Below are 26,723 nucleotides of genomic sequence, written 5' to 3' on the forward strand. Positions count from 1 at the left end.
CCAGGCAGTTTTGTGGGACGGACCCCTTAACCTGTGCAACCTAACACTATGTACCTAGAGACTGAGTCAAGTTTTAGGCACCCAGCTGGTGCCACAGAGAATTGCTTGGTGTGGGCAATCCATCTCTCCCCCACCCCCGCTCGCAATCTGGTGACCAGAAGTTAAGTGTTTTGTGTGAGTAGTAAAGAAGACACCCGAGAAAGACAGAATCACAGGTGGAAAACTAAGTCTTCCTATAAACCTACCTTCTCCTAAACTACGGAGAAGGGAGTAGTTACAGATCCTCTCAACTCCCCACGGCAATTTGCAAGCATCACTTTCCCACCCCTGCCCCACCCCCAAAGACCTCTTCCTCCTTGAGGCTCATGGCATCCAAGCACCCATCCTCCTCCCGTCTTTGTCCCTTCAATCTTCTACCTGGAGTCCTTCCACCAGGCAGCAAGAGTGTGAACACCTCCTCACGTACCCTCCCTGCAACCTCAACCGCCAGTCAGTATCCCACAAAATGACAACCACCCATGACCGTGATCCAGCTTGCCCCCCTTGTCTTACCCGTCCCTTCATCTCCTTGCAGCGGAGGAGCCAACGCCAGAAGCATTATTACCGTCAATCCTGACATCCCGCTCTCGGAGCAGCCTCCCTTCTGATTCTAGGTCTCTTGTCCGTCCTATATCCAGATCTCCAATACCTGGACCTTTCATTCCCCTGTTCCATCTGCCAGCACCTATTTAACTTCATTTCTCCAGCTGGTATACAGTGTTGTTTTGCAACCTTTGCCAGATACCAGAATCACCTGGAGAGATTTGGCAGCTCAGGATGATTTAACGGCATTCATCAATGACATCAAATGCACTGGGGAAGGGACTCAACCAGCAAAACTTGGAAAGGCTCCCCAGCTGATTCCAAGAAACAGAGAAACAGTATACTGCAACCTGGCCACAGGAGTCATCCCTCTAACTGCCTTCCGCCTTCCCACCAACACCTTCGCTTCCTCCTTTTCCTCTTTGCAACAGGCTCCCTGAAAAGCCCAGCCTCGGACCAACCCCACACACACTTTCTTTATTCCTACACGGAAGCTGCTGACTTCTGCTGGAGGAAAACCACAAAACTGTCAGCTTTCTCCGGAGGGCGAGTCTCACATAAGGCACCAGTGAAGTGAGCATTTGAAGGATATGGGGAGTCATTCCTTTGGGACACGCATTAACTTCTGCAGGCAATACTCTTACCAAATGCACGCCGTTAGGAAAAGTTACAAATATGCGAATAAGAGTTAAGCTATTTGGTGGCATAATCGCTGAGACTTTATTTGCAAGTAACAGAAATCTCCTCGAGCTACAGCAGCAGTATTGGTGTGAGTTTCTGGTGGGGAGCTCGTCCTGCCCCTCACATTGGCAGAATGATACAAGGATCACAGCTGCGTTAGTTAGTGCTGTTTTAAGAAAAGTTAGGAGGGAGGTCGCCTGGGTGACACAATTGGTTAAGCATCCTACTCCTGGTTTCAGCTCAGGCTGTGATCTCAGGGGGGTAGGATGGAGCCCCACATTGTCCTAGGGCTTCTTGCTCAGTGGGGAACCTACTTCTCCCTCTCCCTCTGCCTGCCTTTCCTCCAGCTTGTGCTTTCTTTCTTTCTGTCAGATGAATAAATAAAATCTTGAAAAAAAATGAATCAGGATTTGCGGGAAAAAATCTGATTGGCAGTTGGGATTAGATATTCTGTCCTGGTCCAATCAACCATGGCTGGGGTGAGTCATCTTATGTAGTAATGGCTACCGCGTAGCCTTCCTGTGAGGGGGGAAGCTGTTTCAAGACAGGAAGAGATACGGTGTGCATAGCAGACACCCAAATGTTGTTCTCTGTAGATTGCTTCTCTTCCTGACTGGAAGCTGGAACACATGAGAATTCTAAGCTTCTGAGTGGCTAAGGGAGGCTGCAGGCGGGCAGGAAGGAATGAGGAAGCAACAGAGGAAGAGAAGCTGGAAGATAACTCCACCTACCTAAATACAACAAGCCCTCAACCCAGCCGTTTTTTTTCATCACAGATTTCATAGTTATTTATGTATTAATCTAGATGCCCGACAGAAATCATCTTCGACTAATACATCACCAGAACGACAAACTGTTTTATTACAAACAAGAAGGGGGAAGAGAAAAACCACAGGGACAACAACGTATCTGGAGGATCGTTGAGAAGATTAGAAAAACTAAAAATGATTGCTAAGACACGCATAAGAAGAAACATGAAAAAAAGTACAAATATCTTAAGGGCATAGGACAAGAAACCGGAACTCTGTCACATCTTATGGCTGGACAATGAGGGTGAGGCACGGACCCGTCATGAAACATATGTGTTATTACAAAAAAGTGTCTCCAGGTGACTGCCTAGAGCTATTCACCTGTCAGAAGCATATGACTTCAGGATGAATCAGAGCTGTGTAAATTAACCAGGGAGTACACTGCAGGCACAAATATGTTTTAAGAGAGGAAGACTGTAGCCTTGGATTTGTGGGTGGGAGTAGGCGTGCCAAGAATGAAAAACAGAGCTAGGAAAAAGAACAAAACAAATTCCTAATTCTTCTCTTCAATTGCTTGCACAGTTCAGTAGCTGGGCTTAAGTTTTCAACCAGGACAAGAGATGGGGCGTACCAACATCACCTAAAGGACTGAAGAATAGTTTAAAAATTTGTTCTGTATATGAAAGGAAGTATAATGAGAAATAATGGTATTTATTTTAAAAGAAACTTTAAAATCTGTTTCCTCAAGCATAATCAGGACTGGACTAATGGAGCCACGTAGAGTGATCGAATAAAAGTCGGCTCTCTAGTTCCTGGGCTTTATTTATGTCTCCGAATTTTAATAACCCAATACTCTTTGTAGTGATTAGGAGCAAGGAATAGGCTCCAGGTCACTGTAAAGAACACGTTACAGTTACCAAAGCAGAAGCCAGACGTGCTTGTGGGATATGAGACCCCCCGCAATGCGTTTTACAAGGCACACATTCCTGACCTTCACTGTCCCATTGATGGAATAGTCAGAGTAGTGAAAGGAGAGGCAGGCACAGAGGAGTCAACAGAAAGGGATCCTTAGGAAAGACCCTGGAGGCAGCCACTTAGACTGTTCACCTCGGAAAGGACTGCCCCTTAGCACCACCAGACCGGCCCCAACTGGCGCAAGGAAACCACTCTACATATGTCCTCTCCGGTCCTTTAAACTCTCAGGTCAACAGAACACAAGGGCATTTGTTCCCCCATTTCCACCTGGGAAGTCTCAAAAACGTGAAATTTTTTCTCCCACCAAATCCATATAGCTCTAAAAAACTTTTGGATTTCCTGGAACTATTTGGTATAATTTTAAAAGAGCCTACAGTAATTTTCACCCCATACAGTCTGAAAAAAAAAAAAAAGAAAAGATGGGATAATGTTTGAAAACACAAAAGTCTTCCTAAAAGTGAGACCTATGCCTTCATCGAATAGCAGAAGGCAGAAATAAACATTTTTAAAGTTATTTAGCATTCGATCGATCTGAATATTGTAAAAACTGTACCTCTGATAATAACCTGTTTTGCTCACAGTGTAATTCCTTGTTTATAGATAGAGTGGCATATTAAAATGTTTGTTTTTTGTTATCTGCCCATTTATTTGTGGACTCAATAACATGTACTGCCTGTCTGCCTGTGTACAGACACCATGCCCAGTGCTGGGGGGGGGGGGGAGGAATTAAAACAGTGCCTCTAATAATAACAAAGTTGCAAGTCACCATTTTCTGAGTGTTTATTATATGACCATCTCCTGGAGCCCTACAGTAATACTAGGAACTACATATTATTTCCATTTTTGAGAAAAGCAAACTGAGGTTTGCCTAAAGCCACCTAAACCAAAAGAATGGAGCTGAGTTAAGTGAGAGGTGGTCCCAGGATAGGCTGCTCTTAATTGCCCTAGGCATGCCTTTCTGCAATAAGCTAATTAGTTTAAGAATTAATTTCAAAATCTCTAGCAACCAGTACATTCTTGGCACATGGTAGACTCTTAATAAGTATTTGCTAAGTGAACTGAAACTGAATCACTGAATACTGGATTTGTATTTTAATTTTAGCTTATTTTTCTAAAAGAGTTATTTACCCTGCTGGATGAGATGGTAAATAATCATAATCTTATCAATTGCCTTTAAACATTGTTGGTCACCCTTGGTACTCCTACTACAGTTGCCAAGTATGAAGTTCCTAGATAAATAACGTATCCTGAGAATAACTAGCATATTCTAGAAGTTGACATGTTATACTGCCAGAGCCTAATGTTCTTTTCCTTCTACAGTGTATTCTATTCATATTTTAGTCTTGACTGCAGTTTCTGGAACTTTACAAGCTAATTATAATTGAGCTTTTTCTTTTTTTTTTTTTTTTAAAGAAAACCATTAATTGCTAGAAGAATGAAGGACTAGGGAAGATGTGTGCTAGGGGGACGCCTGGTTCTGAAACAGGTTCCGAAAACATGGTCTTCCAACAGCAAAGTGACTGGGATACTTTCCCCTTTGATGCAAACAGAGGTCATTTAAAGGACATCAATTTCAGATCCTCAATTTGCATTTGAAAGGACTGTTTCCTGTCATTAATCCACCTGAAAACCCACCTCTGGTCCAGGTGTTTATAGGTTCTCCTTACTACCTCTCCTTTAATAATTACTTCCCACCATCAGAATTTTTTTTAAAAAATATAGATTTCACTCATCCTAAATCTGTCTATGGCATTTCATTGTAAAACCCAAGATTGTCCAAAGATGTAAAAATCCCTGAAATACCAAAAAGAGAGATTCCTAAATCCTGGTGTTGAGAAAGTGAATGACTTTAATGACTGATTAAATAATCTTTTTCCAAGTCAGGCTGTTTCTCATTTTTGCTATTAATATAAAAGCAGGACACGTTAGCTGAGAGTGCATTAGTAAAAATTCTTGATGATATGTTATCGTAAAGCATAAGTGTAAAACTTGCAAGGAGTTCAGAGAACTGGGTGATAGTGCTCTAATAAAACATTCTTCCCCATCTGCTTATTCATATAAATAAGGTTTCTCAGAACTTACAACTATAAAACAACAGAAAGGCATACAATTAATGATAAACTCTGTGTACTTCTAGCCATAAATAATAAACATGGACACATAAACTTACTGAAAAATTAGTTCCACCACATGATTAAGAAATGCATTTTGAACAATTACATATTAACAATTACATATTACATATTACATATTACATATTAAAATTTGTCATATATTTATACTTTTAATCTGTATATTACTAATACTTATAATAACTCAATCCCCCCAATTTTTTTTTTAAGATTTTATTTATTTATTTGACAGGCAGAGATCACAAGGAGGCAGAGACACAGGCAGAGAGGAGGCAGAGAGGAGGAAGCAGGCCCCCTGCCGAGCAGAGAGCCCAATGTGGGGCTCCATCCCAGGACCCTGAGATCATGACGTGAGTCAAAGGCAGAGGGTTAACCCACTGAGCCACCCAGGCGCGCCCCCCCAATTTTTTTAATACTTTGCATCTATGATCACAAAAACCTTAAATATTTCAATTTAAATGATATACATATTTTTGTTGTAGACAAGTTGGATGGGCCTAGCCTAAAAATATTTGACATTGAGAGGAGGAAGAGGAGGGGAAATGAAAACACGGATTTCAGGGAGAAAAATGAAGACTATATTTTCTGCTGTTAAAGAAGAGCTCATTAATGTATTTTTAAAATGGATGAAAGCAGGAATCAAACTGGTTTGGTATTTTGCTTCTAATTAATACGATTAAAGTGTCAATTTACACTGTTAGAGATTAAAGTCTGCAAATATTCAAATTTATGATTTTTAAAAATTAATAACTTTAAATGTGTGACGGTGTCAATTGTTTTGTTTTGTTTTTAAATTATTTGGGGTGGCTACTGGAGCAAGAGTAACTCTATCAAATATCTGGGGTCCATATAAATTCTAAATGCTCACCTGTGCCTTTACTCTTTGAAAACTTCCAGTCTGGAACATGTGGGTGGCTCAGTCAGCTAAGCGTCTGCCTTTGGCTCAGGTCATGATCCCAGGACTCTGGGCTCAAGTCCCACATCCAGCTCCCTGCTCAGCGGTGAACCTGCTTCTCCCTCTGCCTGCTGCTTCCCCTGCTTGGGCTCGCTTGCTCTTTCTCTTTCTCTCTGACAAGTAAATAAATAAAATCGTTAAAAAACAAAAAAAAACTTCCAGTCAAAGAAATGAACACACTGTGATGATTTCAAGTAAAAACTGCCATTTCAGAAAATTACCCAATTAGCACAATTAGGGCTCATAACACTTGATGTGCAATTAAGTTTCATTAAAATGGTTCTTACAAAAAATCAACATTCATAAATTCTAAGAACAAATTTTAGAGATTGATATTAAATCCCACGTTAATTTATTCATTCACTCATTCATTCAGCAAATGACTCAGAACCTCGCCCAGGCCAAGCCTGTGGGAGGATCTGGGAGCACAGCCTGAACAAAACTGTTCAGGGCTCTGTTCCTTGCCAGCTTACACTGCAAGTGGGAGAAGGCAGTCTGTAAACAGGCAAATGCATAATTAAGATAAGTTTGGATTGAGGCGCCTGGGTGGCTCAGTCAGTTAAGCGGCCGACACTTGATTTCCACTCAGGTCATGATCTCAGGGTCCTGGGATAGAGCCCCACTCTGCACAGCACAGAGTCGGCTTGTCTCCCTCTCCCTTTGTTCCCTCCCCGCCCCACCCCTACTGGCATGCACATGCACGTGCTCTCTCTCTTTCTCTCTCTAATAAATAAATCTTTATTTAAAAAAAAAAAAAAGATAAGTTTGGATTGTCTTAAGTACTGAGGACAATGAAAACCAAGTCAGATGATGACAAGTAATTGGGGAATGGGGATAGAAGGCCACTGACCACAAAACTAATGGAGGTTTTCATCTACACAGCCCCCTTCGAGCCCCTTGAAGGAAGGGCAGCCATTAGTGTGGAGGCACCCATGTGCACACCCACGTCACACACCTCTATACATCCCCACACAAAACAAAACACTTGGAATGCCCTAAAGTCTTAGAGCGCATATATAAAAAAAGCAAAACAGAGATTGCCCACATTTTGACAACAATCTTAAAAATTGCATGAGTTTACCAACAATGAGTAGTACAACCAAGGAAACGTCTCTAAACTCTCAGCCATAAAAACACATTTTAATCAAGGATACTATTCCAAAGACTGAATATCTTTGTAGTTGCTGTTTGGAAAGCATTTTCGCAACTTTATTGTCCTATGAAGAGTTGATCCAAGAGTCCCCAGCCAAAACTGTGGAGTAAGAAAGTGGTAGGTGAGGCAGTTCCTTAATAAAAACACAGGTTCTTTTTTTGACTTCCTGATGCCTGCGGTATGTGTCAGCTTTTTCATTTTGTCCTTTTGTGTGTTTTCACACGCAAAAATTTTGTGTGAATTTTTATATTCATCATTTTGTATTCTTTTTCTCAAATTGTGTAAGCTCTGGGCCTCATAAAACCTGTCTGGTCCCTGGGAAAGGCTACTTTCGATGAAGGGTTCTGGAAAACTCTTCTGAGTTGCAGGGACCTGAAGGAGGGCAGCAGTCCATCATAAGAACAAAGGGTTTAACGAGGCTGGCCTTGGCATGAGAGGCCAGAGGCCAGTGTGGCTAGAGCTCAATTAGGGCCTTGGAGGCAGGGGAAGAGGCTTGATCTCATTCTAAATACAACCAAAAAACCCATCTGATTCATACTTATACATAGCAGCATTGGTGCAAAAATATGTGGAATATTTAAAATAGCCTAAAGTCCTCCCATGTATATATTGAAACATTTTCCTCCTCAAAAAAAAAACTGAAATGATAACCTCATGTGAAAAAAGGTTACTACTGCCCCTCAGTGGCAAAAGAAGAAATATTCAGAATAACATGACTTCGAGGCTAAAGTAAAACAAAAATTGATCTGCGGCGATAAATTCCTTTTTACTGAACAATAAACCAAAAAACCTCAATTTTATAAAATATAAATTTTAAGGCCAGGACTTAGCACCATAGTTTTCAAAAAGATCAGAGAATACTAGGCCCACAAGCTAGTTACTGAAGAACACACATAGGGATAGCTCTTTACAATGGGCTTTAATGCTTCCGGAGTTTCTTCCTTCCTTCCCTCCCCTCTCCCTTATCTGGCCACCATCCCTCCCCCTCCTTCCCTGCTACCTTCATTCCTCCCATCCCTCCACCCTTCAGTTCTCCCCTCCACAAGTATTTATGAACACCTGCTCGGTGTGTAGAAGTAACCACAATACATATCCACTTGCGGCTTAGGGAGGAAAACAGATCTCAAGCAAGTAATTTATTATTGTCATGTTTGGTTCTGAAGACGTTTGCGATGCCATGGGAGCATCTGTCGGGGCACTACACCAGTCTGGGGGGATAGTAAAGGTCACTTCGATGAAGTGACCTCAAAGCTGATGGCTCAGGGACTGCTAGGAGTCAGGCAGGGGAGGCTGAAGTGGAGGAGTGTTGGCAAGCAGAGGAACAGCATCTGCAAAGGCTGTAAGACGGGAAAGCAAATGGCGTTTGAAGAACTGAAAGAAGACCAAGCACGGAGGGAGGTAGGAAGGCTTTTTTGTCATGAGGAACTTTGAAGACCTTCAGAAGGATTTGGGCCTTAATCCTAACAGTGATAGGAAAATGGTAAAGTGTCAAAAACGTGGGTCGAATAGGACTTCTTATGTTGTAAGAAGTTCTTATGACAGAAACCATAGTTCCGTTACCGACCTACCCTAAACTAAACTAAACAAGTTTAGTTCCCTAAACCGGAAGTAGCCATATCCCGAGATATTCAGAGATAGTTATGCATACACATGCAAATACACCTAGGTATCTTATCATCATGTAATATATGGCAGCCTACAATGCACCCTGTCTTGAATCTTGTTTCTTTTAAACTTAACAAAAGAGCTTAGCAATCATCCCATATCAGTCTATACAGGGCTGCCGCCTTCTTTTTTCCCCCGCTGGACTAGATTGTCTGTTGTATACCTGTACCATTCTTTATTTAACTAGACCCCTATTCTGGACATTGAGTTCATTTCCAGGCTTTTGCTCTTACAAGCAACGCCACAGTGAATGTTCGTCTATCTGTCTTTGCCTCCTGTGAAAGAGTATCTGCCAAATAAATTCCTAGAAGTGGAATTCCTGGGTCAGAGAGTATGTCCATTTGGAATTTTGATAGATATGGCCAAAGGCTATCCCTGAAGATATTATTAGTGTATACAACTAGCAAAGTATTGATACTGTGTATACAACATGAATAAAGATATGACCGATGGCAAAGTGGTACCTCGGTAGAGTTTTAATTTTTACTTCTTTCCTTAAAAATGAGCTTGAGCAGGGTGCCTGGGTGGCTCAGTCAGTTAAGCATTCCACTCTTGATTTCAGCTCAGGTCATGATCTCGGGGTTATGAGATGGAGCCCTGTATCAGGCTCTGTGCTGGGTGTGGAGCCTGCTTGAGAGTCTCTCTCTCTCTCTAAAAATACACAAATAAATAAACAATAAGTAAATAAATAAAATTTTTAAAAAATAATAAAAATGAGCTTAAGCATCTTTTGATCTGATTAAGAACCAGTGCTTGTTATGAATTAAAAATCATCTAAATAGGCCAGGAGCAAAACAAAGGCCTAGAGCTAAAAATGATGTTTCATTCATTCAACAAACAGTTTTTGAAAAACTACTCTGTACTAGGCACACTCATAACATAGGCAGTGATGAATCCAAGATGGGTGAGACTTGGTCCTACCCCAGATGAGCTCAAGTTTAATGAGGGAGATGGATGTGGAAACATGCAATTAAATGCAATTAAATGCAATTTGCTATTTAAAAGGAGGAAGGAACATAGAAATATGAGAGTACAGAAAAGAGTAACTAATCTGCTACTCACTCACATACATGTTCTTCAAATACTTAGCTTTAAAAGGCAGGGAATTGGGAAAAGCAGGTAATTAATTCTTTTTAACTTTTTTAGGTCTTACTTGGGTTATTTATTTATTTAAAGACTTATTCATTTGAGAGAAAGAGAGAGTGAGCAAGACCGAGCTGAGGGAGGGGCAGAGAGAGAGGGAGAGAAAGAAGCTCAAGCAGACTCCCCACTGAGCATGGAGCCCTACATGGGGCTCAATCTTAAGACCTTGAAATCATGATCTGAGCCGAAATCAAAGGTCACACGCCTGACTGAGCCACCCAGGAACCCCTGTTTGGTTTTTTGTTTGTTTGTTTGTTTTTAATAAAAACTTGGCTCTGTGCATCAGCAAAAACATCCATAATGGTTTTAATAGAACTGGGATTTTTTTTTAAGTGTTTAAACTAAAAATGTATCTGAAATTATGGTTAAGACCCCATTCATGAAAGGGTGGTTTGGTTGACACAATGGGGAAAGGAACCTTGGCACACATGACTTCATTTTAAATTCTGAGACCACAGTCAATTTCACACAGAGCACCCCCCCTTTTCAACCTAATGTCCCCACCCACCCTGCCCCCCATGTCCAATCAAGATGTGTCCTATGAATTGTTTTTGTCTTCTACAAACTTTTGAATGAAAACCAACTTTCTGTCATTAGTTTTATCCTTAGAAAAAGCACTTTGGCACTGAAATACTTTTAAATGTTTTAAAATCTGCTTCTCCCTTCTGGTCTTTGCTTAACAGTAAATTAAGTACTTAGTGATACTCAGTGCAAAATAAAACTGGAGACAAGACAGGCTCTCAGCTTCCAGATGGCACAGCAGAATAGCAAAGGCTAAAGGTGGTTGGCAGAAAGAGCATGCCACACATTTATACCTACATTACAGACAGCAGGAGCTGAGGGGTTAAAAGCACCAGAGCAAGAGGGCATCTGTCAGGACCCAACACCCCAGTGCTCAGATGACATCAGTCCTTTGAGATGCTGGGCTGGGGACTTGGGTTCACATGGGAAAGGGAAGACACACGTAAGTGACTCTGTGCATCTTAGAACAGCACCTAAGTCTAGCTGTGGACAGAACCTCCCCAAACATGTGCCTTCTCCCACCTATGGGTTTTGTAGGTTCATCCCTAGAAATTATAGTATAAAGTCTTCCTCCCTGGATTAACCAACCCTCCAAAAAAGCCAAGCACCTACTGCTAAGGAGACTTTCCTCTTTTTCTATGAAGTCTGTCTTAACACTACTTCCATTAAGATACCTTCTTCCCAAATCATCCTGAACATTCTAGATTCCCTGTAGACAAGTCTCAGGTAAAACCCATATTGACATCTGGATGCATCCTTATCAGTGGAGGAAGCACTTCCAATAATATACGAATGACGAGTTTTATTTGTAATATAATTTCCTAAGACCTTTCCTTCCATTATCTCAATCTTCTCCACAGATGCTGTGAGGTTAGTAGTATCAACCCCATTTTACAGACATGGAACCATTTTCCTTTCCCGGTGGTCCACAGTTTATGGAAACCAATAGAAACATGTAACTGGCAAAGCTCCTGTATCTGCTATTCATTCATTCATTCATTCATTCATTTATTTCACAGATGTTTCCCCAATGCAACTATGTGTCAGGCACTATTCTAGGTACCGAAGCTTAAGAGGTAAAAATTCATGATTTCTACTTCCTGCAAGAGATTAGTATCTAGGAAAAGGAGACAAATATTAAGTATGTGCAATAAAATGTCAATCTTGCTGGGGTACGGTGGAACCCAAAGGAAGGAGAAGTCAGTAGAGGGCATTTCGGGAAGAGAAAGCATATAAGTAAAATAATAAGATAAATAAGTATAATAATAACAAAGCATACAAAAACACAGCTCCTCTGCTCCACAACAATTTGTAAAGGTGAAATATTCCTTTATTCATCAGCAAATATTTACAAAGTCCTTAATATATGGTGACTCTAGATTAGGTGCTGAGATGAGAAAAGGGAACAAGGCAAAATTTTCTGCTCTCAAACTTAAACAAGCAAAAGGATATACGGGATGTAATTTCATAGACTGATACAAGTGATGAAGAATACAAACCAGAATAAGGTCAGTGGTGGTAACATCTCTGAAGAGGTGGCACAAGAACAGAGACCTGCATGAAGACAAAACAGAAAGTTGGAGAGAGAGCATTCCCAGCAGGAGGAACAGTGCATGCAAAGGCCCTGACGCAGGAATTAATTTGGTGAGTCTGAGGGACAGCAAGAGATCAGTGTGACTGGAGAGGGTAAAAGAAGAGGGGAAGATAAGCAGATGCAGGGAGATGCTTCTATATCTAGGTAAGGAGTTTAGCTCTTACTCTAGGTGCCACTGAAACCCACGGGGAGGTTTTAAGCAAGGAGAAATACAATTAAGGTTTTTCAAAAATTGCTCTGACTAGCTTTGTGAAGAATGGCCCGGAGGGAACAGGTACAGTACGCACTGCGTATCAAAGTACAAAACAGACTGAAAAGTGAACTGTCTTCCTTTCCTACCTTAATCTCTAGCACTGCCCAGTTCTGTACATCATCATACATCTACCAGTCAGGATCTGATCAGAAAACCAGAACCTACACTAGGTAATTGAACTGAATGAATTTAACATGGGGAATTGGTTACAAAGATGTCAGAAAAGCTGAAAGAGAAAACAGAGGGGAGAAAAAATGAGAGAGAGAGAGAGAAAACAGAGGGAGATGAGGCAACCAAGAGATTAGCAATGGCAGGAAGCTGCAATCACATGTTATATTCAGCAGCCCCAGGGAAAAATGCATTATTCCTTCTGTTGTACTGCATGTATGTTTAAGAACAAGAGAAAATGCCAGAAATAAAAAGAAAGGCATATTTAGGAATAATGACACCATAGCCAGGGGCAGAAGTGAAGGGAACTTGTCTTTGGTGTACTAGGGATTTACATTTTTTCTAGATTTATTGAGTTATAATTGACTTTTAATATTGTATAAGTTCAAGGTCTGTAATGTGATCATTGCTACACATATATGCTACAAAATGTTTACTACAACAAGGTTAGTTAACACATCCTCCACTTCACATAATTACCATCTTTTCGTTGTTATGGTGAGAACATTTAAGCACTATTCTCTTAGCAACTTTCAAGAGAAATGCTCACAAGTGTTTTTGAAGCAGAAAAAAAAAAACCAAATAATTTTTCAACTGCAGGTAAGAAGACTGGTTTGACCTTAGGAAGAGCATAATGAAGAAGAAAAAAGTTGGGGCACTTGGATGGTTAAGTCAGTTGAGTCTGACTCTTGATTTCACCCAAGATCATGATCAAGGGGTGATGAGATCGAACCCCACATTGGGCTTCACACTGAGTGGGGACTCTGCTTAGAATTCTCTCTTCCTCTCGCTCTGCCCCTTCCCCTACACTCTCTCTCTCAAATAAATAAATCTTAAAAAAAAAAAAAAAAAAAAAAAGGAAAAACTTGTGAACCTTTCCACTTCAGTAGACTAGAATATCTGGAATTTTGGAAGATTAGGACAAGTATCAAACTTAAAATGGGTCAGACTTATAACTGAACTAAACCTTGAGAGCCCTTCTGGCTCAGAAGTCTGTGATTAAATGAATTCATTTCTGCAGGACAGTCGGGGGAGTTCCTAGGTGCGGGTGCAAGGAGGGAACAGATGAGTTCTGCACTGACAATGTTAAAGGTCTCATCCTGTTCTTCTCAATGTTTAGGTAAGAAATCTGAAAATTACATTAACAAAATATTTTTTATGAACCTAAAAATAACTCAGCTGAGCATGCTCAGTCTTTGTGGTTGTTTTACACATGTTAATTGTGCCTATAACAAAATTGACTGGTGAAAGATTTTACTATTGTGTAACAAAATAGCAAAATGCTGGCATGTGTCCTATGTAGGGTTATTGAGTACAGTATATGAATTTATTAAAACTTAGAAAGTAATTCCAAATTACTATAACAATAAAAAACTCAAAGCATTCAACATCAAAACTAGAATCCTGCAGGAATTTAATGATAAGGAAGTAAAAACTATCTCCTGAAAAAGTGTATTAAAATGCAGTCAGTTGGGGCGGCTGGATGGCTTAGTGGGTTAAAGCCTCTGGCTTCGGCTCAGGTCATGATCCCAGGGTCCTGGGATCAAGCCCCACATCAGGCTCTCTGCTCAGCAGGGAAGCTGCACTCCACCCCCACCCCTACCTGCCTCTCTGCTTACTTGTGATCTCTGTCAAATAAATAAATAAAATCCTTAAAAAAAAAGGGCAGTCAATAAGCATGTGGGTGGGGGGTGGATCAGAAGCAAACAAACGGCTCTCCTTCACATTGACTAATAGTTTATGCATAGACTTAATTTATTGTTATCACTATTAATAGGTTTTTAAAAGTACACAATTCTCATTCATTGCTGATGGGAACGCAAAATGGTACAGCCACGCTGGAAGACAGCTTGGCAGTTTCTAAGGGAACTAAGCACACTCTTAACCATATGATCCAGCAGTGACACTCCTTGGTATTTACCCAAATTAGCTGAAAATTATGCCCGCACGAACACTCACACATGAACGTTTATAGCAGTTTTATTCATTATTGCCAAAACTTGGAAATAACCAAGATGTTCTTCAATAGGTGAATAAATAAACCACGGAATATCCATTCAATTGACTGAATATTATTTAGCTTTAAAGAGAAAAGAGCTCTCAAGCCATGAAATGACACAGAGGAAACGTAAATGAATATACTAAATCAAAGACGTCACTCTGAAATGACTACATGCTGTATGACTTCCACGATCTCCCACTATGTGACGTCAAGGAAAAGATAAAACTATTATGACAATAAAAAGATCAATAGTTGCCCGAGACTACGGGGGAGTGAGGGATGAATAGATGAACACAGATCTTTTAGGGCAGTAGAACTATTTTGTATGATACTGTAATGGTGAATACATGTCACACATTTGTTGAGACCCACAGAATGTATAACACAAACGGTAAACTCACTATAGACTTTAGTTTATAATAATATATCAATATTGGTTCATCAATTATAACAAATATAACATGTTAACACAACTGAGGGGAGAGTAGATAGAGAGGGCATAGGGGAAATCTCTGTACTTTTTGCTCAATTTTTCTATAAATGTAAAGCTGCTCTAAAAAATTCTATTAATTTTTTAATAACTGTAACAGTAGAAAAATAGGTTAAAGATAAGACTACTCAAAAAGAAAGAAGTAAATTAGAGGCACCTGGGTGGCCCAGTCAGTTAAGCATCTGCTTTCAGCTCCGCTCATGATCTCAGGGTCCTAGAATGAAGCCTGGCATCAGGCTCCCTGCTCATCATAGAGTCTGCTTGTCCTTCTCCCTCTGCCTCCCCTTCCTCCTCAACCCCCACCCTGCTCATGCTCTCTCTCAAAAAAAATAATTAATCAATAAAAATTTTTTTTAAGTTAAAAAATTAGTTAAAATAGTTTTTTAAAAGTAGTAAATTATTCAGATACTGACATAAAAAATTCCTGAATGTTACTGTTAAAATAAATGACATAAATGCAAAGCCAATGAAATGCCTGTGCTCCCATTTATTTTAAAAAGGTATTATAAAGCATTTTAAGTATAATAAAGACTATTTTTCTACATTGTTGGTGGAAACGAAAAATCATGATAGCTTCTCTAAAAAGCAATTTGGCAAGAATGTCAAATGTGTTTATTTCCCTTGATTCAATAGTTCTAGGAATCTGTGCTTTAATGGTGTGTGTGTGTGTGTGTGTGTGTGTGTGTGGTTTTATACTGATGAATACTTGGAACAGCAAAGGAATAGCTCAATAAACTGTTGCCCACTCACACGATGACATTATATAGCCAATAAAAACTATGTTTTTAAAAAATATTTTAAAATGGTAAAATGTCTAATCCAAAACCAGTATCTTTATTTGGTTTTTCTTTCTTTCTTTTTTTAGATTTTATTTTTCTATTTGAGAGAAAGAGAGACAGCAAGCTAGGGGGAAGGGGCAGAAGGAAGGGGGAAGCAGGCTCCCCAATGAGCAGGGAGCCCGATGCAAGACTCGATCCCAGGAGCCGAAGGCAGATGATTAACTGACTGAGCACCCAGGTGCCCCATTTATTAATTTTGCTGATTTTTTAAAATTAAAATAATGTCAATTAAGGATTATTCCTCAGTGTTTTATAACATGCCTTTTTGATGGGATTCCTTCTATGAAAGTACACATATAGATTATCCACATCTGCCTTTCATCCTTTTTAAAATTTCATAGTATTTTATTGTGTGCATGTACTGCATACTTTGTAAATCAATCAATATTTTTATTTACAGTATTCCACAGAATGGATATAATATAATAGTATCATGGAAAACACTACTTTCAAAGAGCTGTTGGTTGATTCTATGTATGTTATTCTTTCCATCTGCATGCATACAAGATTTTCCTGAAGCATATACACCAAAATGTTAATAATAATAATAATAATAATAATAATAATAATGGGATTAGGGGTAATCTGAACTTAAGTTTCCTTTCTTATACACAGTTGTATTTTCCCAAAATTCTACAAAAATATTCTATTACTTTTGTATTAAAGGAAAATTTTTAATGAGGTTTTCCTACCTCGCTGACTAAAAAAGTTGCAGGCATTAAAAATCAGCTTTAGCTCCAAGGTCTTTTTTCTTTTTTTTTTAAGATTTTATTTATTTATTTGAGAGAGAGAGAAAGAGTGAGAGAGAGCACAAGCAGGAGTGGCGGTGGTGGGGAGAGAGGCAGAGGGAGAAGCAGACTCCCCACTGAGCAGGGAGCCCGATGCGGGGATCAACCCCAACACCCTGGGATCATGACCTGAGTTGAAGGCAGACACTTAACTGATTGAACCACCCAGGTGTCCCTAGCTCTTAGGTCTTTAAAGGAAGGTGCTCTGTTGGGGTATCTCTAGCTAGCAGTTGGGCTTTCCTTCTTCCTGGGCTTTACTAAGTTTGGCAACATCTCCAACTGTTCTTCCACTGGGGATGTCTCCTCCCCATCTCCATTCTGCTTCTTTAAACCTCCTTCCTCTTTCAAAACCCAACTCAGCTCCTACTTCCTCCAGGAAGACTGTTCACATTATTCTAGCCTATATGGCACTAAAGTGTGTCCTAATTGTTTCCTGGTTTCTTGCAGTCTTTATGACAGGCAGATCATATGCGCTATGATGATAAAACTTTTGATCCTACTCACTTGTATTCTTCACAGTGCCAATACTGAAGCAGAGACCTAAAAAGTGTGTCTGTTCTTAAATAAGATGATAAAGGTGAGAACATCCCAAACAATGCCTACTACATAGTAAATAATCAATAAATGTTTGCTGTCTGAAAGGATAATTTCTCAATGTAGAATTAACGAATCAGAGAAGGAATATTAAACCCCACTAACTGGCAGATACAGCAAAACCAAGGACCTAAGGAAGAAGCCTAGCCCTCCTACCGGTGCCTGCTATTAAACATTACATTTTGAAGGAATGTGAACACAAAGAATGAGAAAAACACTTTCAACTCACTAAAAACCAGTAGGGATGTTTTAAGTTAATTCTGTTTTTAGGCTAATTCATTCTTCACACATACAAAAAATACCGTTGAGCAACTTTTAGATTGAAAGGACATCTTTATGGGCGCCTGGGTGGCTCAGTGGGTTAAGCCTCTGCCTTTGGCTTAGGTCATGATCTCAGGGTCCTGGGATGGAGTCCCATGTCGGGCTCTCTGCTCAGCAGGGAGCCCTGCTTCCTCCTCTCTCTCTCTCTTTCTGCCTGCCTCTCTGCCTACTTGTGATCTCTCTCTGTCAAATAAATAAATAAAAATCTTTAAAAAAATTTTTTTTAAAAAGAAAGGACATCTTGGGCGCCTGGGTGGCTCAGTGGGTTAAACCGTTGCCTTCGGCTCAGGTCATGATTTCAGGGTCCTGGGATCGAGTCCCGCATCAGGCTCTCTGCTCAGCAGGGAGCCTGCTTCCCTCTCTCTCTCTGCCTGCCTCTCCATCTACTTGTGATTTCTCTCTGTCAAATAAATAAATAAATAAATAAATCTTAAAAAAAAATTCTTATTCTAAAAAAAGAAAGGACATCTTTGATCATTCTAATCAGTTTGTTTGCTAACACAGAATTTAATTTGCTTTGCAGACAATGCACTTTACCTGACCTTATCTCCATATGCACCATCTGTCCATTAAGCAGACACCTAAAATTTTATTTTCCCTAAAGATTTTAAAAATATCTTTCATGTCTTTTGGTTGACTTTTCAACAAGCCCAAACAAAATAACAACAATAACTTTTCAACAAGCCCAGCAATTATGCCACTTGTGCAGCATAATTTCAGGGACATTTCTGCCCAATTCATCCATTTGTCTACTTGCTTCCAAAACCGAAAGACTTTGATCAAGAATCAAAGCCATTTGTTCTGTACTTGGAGAAGACTTAAAAGATCGATCCCCAGAGGAAAGTAAAGCATTTACTCAAATCCACTCTAAAATATTCTCTTTCCAGGTGCTCCCCTGTCTCCACAGTATCCTTATTACTATCCATACAGAGATGACTCACAAGTTTATATCTCTAGCCCAAGTCTCTGACTCCTCAGGCATCAGACTTGTCTATATGACTGGCAGCTTACCTGGTCCTTTGGGGATTCTTAAAGGTACCCAAGCTTAATGAATCAAGCTTGCACCACTCCCCACATCCACCAATACTCCTAATCTGGTTTCTTTCCATGACTCGCTAGCTCATAACTAGTCATCCGGTTGAACAAGCCTGAAAGCCAGATGTTACCCATGATACTCCTTCTCCCTCAGCTCCATGCCCAAACCCTTCAATCCTGGCAAAATTATCTGTTTTCCTCCATCTTCTCCACCTTCTCTAGCCAACCTTTGCCTATTTTACAGTCTATCTGTATCTCTTCTAACCCCAGTCAAACCTACTCAACATATTATGCAAAAGCAAAAATTTTCATACATAGTAGGCCCCTTGGCCCTCTAATATTACAAAGCCTTTGTATATACTCTTTTCTTGATTTTAGTCATTCTTCCTTCCTTGGTAACTCTAACTCCTTCCACATTTCTGCTCGAGAATCATTTTATATGAAAATTTCTTTCCTTGGTTTTTATGACCAGGTCAAATCCCCCCATCTCCTAACTCTTTGTACATTTCCTTCAGAGTACTCTTCAGGTTATTTTACATTTATTTGTGTTATTATGTTGTATCCCTCACTAGCCTAATCCATAAAGGCATAGATTTGTCTAATTTTTCTCCATATTATATCCTAGAACATAGCATAGTGTCTTGTACATAGAGGTTGCTCAAAAAATATTCACTCGGTAAATAAATGCAGAAACTAAAATAGAAATAACTAACATCAAATCCTTTCCCCCAAACAAGTTTTTATGACAGATAACAACCAGAAGAATAAAGCCTTTCCTTGAACGAAAGAACAGATTTTAAAAACAAAAACAAAAAAGGCACATAGTAGGTATAGAATTTTGTAAAAATTTACCTGCTTTAAAAGTTTCATGGAGGGGCACCCGGCTGGCTCAGTCAAAAGAGCACGCAACTCTTGATCTCCAGATTGTGAGTTCAAGCCCAACACTGGGTGTACAGATAACTTAAAAAAATACATAAATAAAACCGTTAAAAAAAAAAAAAACTTTCATAGAGCCGGTATCTGCATTCTGTATTCTATGTACCATAGGCCCCCATTATCCACAGGGTTATGTTTCCAGACCCTCAGTGGATGGTTGACATTGCAGATAGTACCAAACCCTCTATATACTACATTTTATCCCTATACATAGACACCTAAGTTAAGAGATTAATAACAATAATAACAAAATAGAACAATTATAACAATATACTAAAATAAATATTATGTGAATGTGGTCTCTGTCTCTTTCTCTCAAAATATCTTATTGTACTCACCCTTCTTCTTTTGACAATAAGAGATGATAAAATGCCTGAGTGGTAACGGGAGGGAAAGGTGATGTCGTAGGCATTTTGAAGTAGCCTTAGCCTTCGATTGACCTCCTGACGATTCGTCAGTAGTATCATCTGCTTCCAGACCACATTTAAGGGAGGATAACCAAAATGACAGAAGCTAAACTGTGGATAAGGGGGGGAACTACTGTATTTATGGAGAGCAGGACCAAAGCAATGCAATTTGTTTCCAGGATGCTAATAATGAAGGGTTTTTGTCTGTCTGATCGTGTTTCCTCAACATTCTTTGCCTTATGTCAATTTACGTGACTACCCAAGACATACCAGGAGAAGTTCGAGAAAAAGTCGCAAGGATTTCCACCTTTTAAGTTGGGCAGGATGCCTAGAAGGGACAAAAGTTAAGTCTTCCCATTAAAGGAATGCCCAGCTGTCTAGTGTTGGAGTTCAGATAAAGAGTATCTACTAGAGGATCACCTTGGTGGCTAAGTTGCTCAGCGTCTGCCTTTGGCTTAGGTCATGATCCCAGGGTCCTAGAATCAAACCCCACATCGGGCTCCTTGCTCAGTGGGAAGCCTGCTTCGCCCTGTCCCGCTCCCCCTGTTTGTATTGCTTTTCTCATGTCTCTGTCTCTCTGTCAGATAAATAAATAAAATATTTTAAGAAAGAAAGGAAAGAAGGAAGGAAGGAAGAGAAAGAAAGAAAGAAATAGAAAGAAAGGAAGGAAGAAAGAAAGAATCTACTAGGAAAGGAGTCATCTCTAAATATGAGCCAGAGAATTCAGGATTTCAACTTTAGCTTTCTCAGTGTGTGTATGAGACACTCAGAGGGATAGAAGATGAAGTATTAATCTCCATGAGTTCAGTTAAGGACACATCCCAATAAGGAAAAGCTGTGGGGCTTATGATTGTTTTATAAAACAGTGTTAAGATCATTGTTTGGCACTCGTTTGCACATGACAGACTCATGACAATTCATTTCTTTAAATACAAAGCCCCAAATCACCCCTTCTAAAATTATGATTCTTACCAACATCACTTAGTAACTACACATAGGAACAAGCACTGGCCAGGAGACAGCACTCACAGATCTCCTGAATAATGACACGCTGGTCCATTACAAGGATCCTGCTCAAGACACTCGGGTTCTTGTCCCATTTCTCTGGCACTCATTAGCTCTGTGGCTCTCACACGGTCTCAGTTCTTCACATGCAAAATGGTATGATTGGGTTCTTTAAGTCTTTCAAGTCCCTACAAGGGGCATCTGGGTGACTAAGTAGGTTGGGGGTCTGATCCATGATTTCCACTCAGGTCACGCTCTCAGGGTCCTGGGGCAAGCTCAGCACAGAGTCTGCTTATCCCTCTCCCTCTGCTCTTCACCCTGCTTCCTCATGCTCTCTCTCTCTCTCTGTCTCTCTCAAACGAATAAATAAATAAAATATTTAAAACTCCCTTCCAGTTCCAAATCCTGTGATTTGTACCTGAATCGCTGCCAGTAGATTAGACTGTTAAGTCACGAACTTGGTCTGCAGTCCCAAGAGCATTTGGCACAGAGGTTTCCTGCTCTTTCAAAGCACCAATTCCTAGCAAGAACTCATTCTGCCTTAGCAAAGTGAGCAGACGAGAAACCTGTCCTTCCCACATAGGGGCATAATCAGCTTCCAAGTTGGACTGATTGGAAGCATGGGGCAGGAGAGAAAGGTAGGTGGGGCGAAGCCACCATGCTGATGAGGCGGCCGTTTTACCCCCAAATGGTACTGACCAGATTTCCCTTCAGTACTGCTCCCATCTTAGCAGGCAGGCTATTGACCTCACATGCCTCATCTGCAGCCATGACTCACAGGATTCAACAGAAGAATATCACGTTTTCCATGCCATACTTGTCATGTTTATAGAGCAGCCCTCTCTGCATTAAAAAAAAAAAAAAAAGTATTCTCCTAGGTAACCCTCTGGCAGAGTCATCCCTACAGAACATGTCAGAGGCAGAGAAAGACCTGTACAAGGACTTCCTCAACGAGAAGGCCTAAATTCAATCTGCTCCAATCGCTTCCTGCTTCCTTCCTCAGCAGGGAAGAGACTCCTTTTATTTTTCAGTCTGCCTTGTCCCTGTTCAAACCTTTACCATGGGCAGGAAGACCAATGCCAACTTCTATCTCTAAAGGAAAGTATCGTTTATTCCACGAACCTACAAGAAGAATTCTAAATCAATTTACTTGCCGGGGTGTCTGGGCGGCTCAGTCGTTAAGCGTCTGCCACCAGCTTAGGTCATGATCCCAGGGTGCTGGGATCAAGCCCCACATCAGGCTCCCAGCTCAGAGGGGAGCCTGCTTCTCTCTCTCCCATTCTTCCTGCTTGTGTTCCCTCTCTTACTGTGTCTCTCTCTGTCAAATAAATAAATAAAGTCTTAAAAAAATTTTTTTTCTTTGCCTTGCTTTATAAATGATAAACATACTGCCTTCCTCCGGATACTTTTTAAAAAATGTTACACACAATAAAATATATTTTATGATTTTCAAATTTCATATTTATAATCATGTAATCTCGAAAATGTAGTAAGATGTTATCAAAGTATAATTTGCCAAAGAGTAATTTGTAAATTAAGATACTTGGCTATAACATACATTTGTCATTTCTTGGACAAACTTTTCTTGTCAACTGCCTTCTGTTTTATTTGAATCAAAAGTTGACTTTCGGGGGGCCTGGGTGGCTCAGTCTGTTAAGCATCTGCCTTTGGCCCAGGTCATGATCCCAGAGTCCTGAGATGCAGCCCTGAATCGGGCTCCCCACCCAGCAGCGGGGAGTCTGCTTCTCCCTCTAGCTCTCCTCCCTCTTGGCCTCTCTCTCAAATAAATAAATAAAATGTTTTAAAAAGAATTTACTTTCATCTTAAATAAATATGATCGAATTTTTATGTTTTGAAAAGTTTACAATATGAACTCATTCTTTTACTATCCAATCCTGCAACTTACCTGGAGTATGTTTAGCCTAAGCCAATCTTTCTATATTTACTTTATGTATGTGAAGAACACATGTTCCTTTTTAAAAATGCTACTTACATTCCAAAACAGCAGTGACTCTGATGGCCCACTGCTGTCATTCAAGACTGAAGGGTTCTAATTCAAGTTCCAGGGTGACTGGAGACACCACCCTCATCCTATTGGATCCATTATGAATAACACAAGGATAATGACAGATATAATTACTGCCAGACGGCTTGCTACTGTCTTTGGAGTTCCCCAAAGCAAGATGCCCCAAATGTATGGTCATAATTGCTTATTAGTTGGCCAGATTACAAAGCAAATCTTAGCTTACTCAAAATAAAATGGCATTTTAAAATTGTCTTCATTGGAATTACAATATCTATATGTTAAACACAGAGTATAAATACAGGTGATCCTTGAACAACAGAGGTTTGAATGGCACAGGTCTACTTATACATGAATTTTTTCCTATAAATACAGTATATTACTGTAAATGCATTTTCTCTTCCATGTGATTTTCTTTCTCTTTCTTTTTTTTAAGATTTTATTTATTCACTTGACAGACAAGATCACAAGTAGGCAGAGAGGCAGACATAGAGCCCGATGCGGGGCTCAATCCCAGGACCCTGGGATCATGACCTGAGCTGAAGGCAGAGGCTTTAACACACTGAGCCACCCAGGTGCCCTCCTCCCATGTGATTTTCTTTAATAACATTTTCTTCTCTCTAGCTTACTTTAAGAATACAATGCATAATACATATAACGTACAAAATGTGTACTAATTGCTGTGTTATTGATAAGGCTTCCCGCCAACAGTGGGCTATTAGCAAAGTTTTTAAGGAGTCAAAAATCGTACACAGATTTTCAGATTTTTTACTGCAAAGGGGTCAGCACCCTTAATCTTTGTGTTGTTCAAAGGTCAGTGGTATTTATATGTATAGATACATGAGTTGTTTGCATGAAATCAACCTCTAGTTTTTATTTTAGAATTATTATTAATGTTGAAAATAGTCGAATCCTACTAAATAAAAAGAGACTTGTTTTCTCTATAAGGCAAATTGTGTGTTTCAGTGCTGATGATTCAAAAATGACTGTTTCAAATGGCTTATCTCAAGATTTTGAAGAATCTCTTGTTTAAAGTCCAATTGCTCTCTGGCTTTCTCATTCCCCACTACATCACAGATTAAATCTCATAACTGTTTTGAAAGCCTTTGTCTACCCTCCTTCTGACTCTACATCCTATTTTTGTATGGTGAATTTGTTGACAGTTTGATAACCAAAACTCCATACCTATTTTCATCTATCTCCATAGTAACTATACGTTCAGCACAATCTAAAACATTAGACCAAAGACAATAATATATAGCCAATAAGAAATTGTTTTCTAAGTACTAAATCTCAGAGCCAATCCAGTATATTTACTGTGGATTCCATATTCATCTTTGTAATGGAATTAACTCTTCCCTTTAAATGACTCTTTTTGGAAAAATGACATGAATCTGATACACAAAATTCTCCTGTGCATCTTCCTAAAGGATTGCTTCAGATGGAATGGTAAAGACAAAATAATTGCACAGAATGAAATCCAAAAGGGACACAAATCATAAGGTCAGGTGTGGCTTCCCCATGGCTTGAGCAAAATAATTACTTCCATCAAGGGAGCAATTCCCCTTCCCAGCAAGAAATCCCTGGCACTCCCCTGAGTCACTTGCAAACTGTGTTGTTATAAATGTGACATCAACTCAAATCCACAATCACAGTCCCATAATTTTTCACTGTAAACATTAAAAGCCCCATTTCATGGGCCTGCGTGTTTTCTTGATAAAGATGACAGACTTCAAATGATATTTAGCCAAGTGACGGTTGCCCTGTAGATGCCTGCTTAGGAAGGTTGACCACCAAGGTAACTACCATGTTTATTTGTCAGTTCCCCCAGCACCCTTCGTTATAATGTTCAGGTATTATAACACATCAAGCATTACAACATGAGAGACTGCCAAAGGTTACACAAACTACAAAGCCACGCTCTTGTTGGTGAATGATTCAGATAATTACAATGAAAATAACATCAATAAGGTTCATAAACTGAAACTAATATTAAAGAAAACAAATGAAGATTTACTGTGTGGGAAAAGAACCTAATATTCTATCCCAGAATCATAGAATCCTGTAGTTGGGAATTGCCTTAGAGCTCATCTAGTTCAGCCACCCATCTGATACAGAAATTTCTTCTAGAACATTCTTAACAAGTGGCCATTCAGACTTCCCTTGTTCATGTCCAATGTCCAAGATATGCACTACTGCTGTTGAGTCAAAATTTGCCCTTTTGAAATTTCCACCTATTGACTATTTTCTAGAGCTTGTAAATCAATTTGGTCACTCCCTATAGTACTTCAGTTGGTTTTTAAAAATATATTATAGCTGGGGCACTTAGGTGGCTCAGGCAGCTGAGCGTCCAACTCTTGACTTCGGCTCAGGTCCTGATCTCGTGCATCATGAGATTGAGCCCCACATCGGGTTCCATGCTCAGTGGGAGTCTGCTTGGATATTCTCTTCCTCTGCCCCTTCCCACATTTGCACTCTATTTCTCTATTAAAATACACATATATCAAGCATTTATTGAGTGCTAACTATATTCCAAGCACTGAAGTAGGTATTTTATATGAACCATCTTATTTATGTAGTGATTATGAGCATCAACTCTGGAGCCAGAGTTTGAGTTCGAATTCTGAGTTAGAATTCTGGCTCGGCCATGTACTACTAGCTTTAGGACATTAGAAAAGTTGTTTAAACTCTCTGTGGTGCCTTGGTTCCTCAACTATAAACTAGGGATAATAATAATCATGTCTACATGATAGAGCTGTGATTCAAATTAAGTGCTAGTACACGTAAAGTGTTTAGAACAGTGCCTCGCATGTGAATAAACACTGCAAAAATGTTGTTGCACTACTCACTGCTATTATTATTTCTATCATAACCTCATTCTACGGATTAGGAGGCTGAGGTGCAGGAAAGAGATTAGGCAACATAGCATGGGATTTTCAATTATCATTGTTAAATCACATCTGGAATTGATGGCCCGGTGTATTTGTTATTTCTTGCGTATTTGCTACTGAATCTAGCTCTGTGTATTCATCTACTTAAATAGATGCAATCCTGGGGACTCTTCAGTGTTCAACTTTTCTAAAGGTTTAGAACCAAGCATGGCTTCTCCAAAAGAAGCACTCCTAATGTTGTATGTTCCCATGAAACAAAATCATTCAATATTAACCCAGAGATGATGAGAGTGTGTTTAGAAAGCAATATTATAAAATGTACCAAGAATCACAAAATTTTTTCAGACTTTGATCCAATAATTCCACTCCTAGAAAGTTATTCTAGGGAAATAATTCAAGAAATCAAGTAAACTGCATACCTGTAAATCCTTCTCCTGGCATCACCAGCTCCATCCCACACAAATGCATTAGGGGTAAAAATTAGGGAAACTGCTAGATAAATTATGATAAATAGGAAAATTATGTAGTTAGTTAAATAAACATTATGACATATGAAAACATGGAAGGAAGTTTATTATAGGATATTAAATGGAAAAAGAAAACCCCAAATTGAGTTACAGTGAAAATTATCACTATTAAAACATGCATTCTTGAACACAAAAATGGGAGAAAATACCCCCAAAATGGAAATAATTCCATTAAAATGGTATAATCACTGGCTCACCTCAACAAAATAATTGTTTTTATGTTTACACAACAGAGTATATATAGCATTGAAAATGACAAAATTACATTCATCAATATGAATACATCTTGAACA

General features: G+C 39.5%; 1 long non-coding RNA gene across 2 annotated transcripts in view; it reads right to left on the reverse strand.

Annotated features, from left to right (window-relative positions):
• Positions 1–9,362: 9,362 nt before the first annotated feature.
• The window catches only part of LOC132027961 (uncharacterized), a 61,104-nt gene continuing 43,743 nt past the window's right edge, over positions 9,363–26,723 (reverse strand). The window contains exons 1-4 of one of the 2 annotated variants that reach the window (XR_009407279.1): positions 26,323–26,397; positions 19,494–19,601; positions 12,057–12,111; positions 9,363–9,543 (exon numbers count right to left, since the gene is read on the reverse strand). This is a non-coding gene — a long non-coding RNA (uncharacterized LOC132027961). Of the gene's footprint in view, positions 9,544–12,056; positions 12,112–19,493; positions 19,602–26,322; positions 26,398–26,723 lie in introns of those variants that run through there. The other variant, XR_009407280.1, reaches the window with a different exon arrangement.

This window comes from Mustela nigripes, chromosome 12, assembly GCF_022355385.1.
Source record: "Mustela nigripes isolate SB6536 chromosome 12, MUSNIG.SB6536, whole genome shotgun sequence".
In the NCBI taxonomy this organism is placed as follows: domain Eukaryota; kingdom Metazoa; phylum Chordata; class Mammalia; order Carnivora; family Mustelidae; genus Mustela; species Mustela nigripes.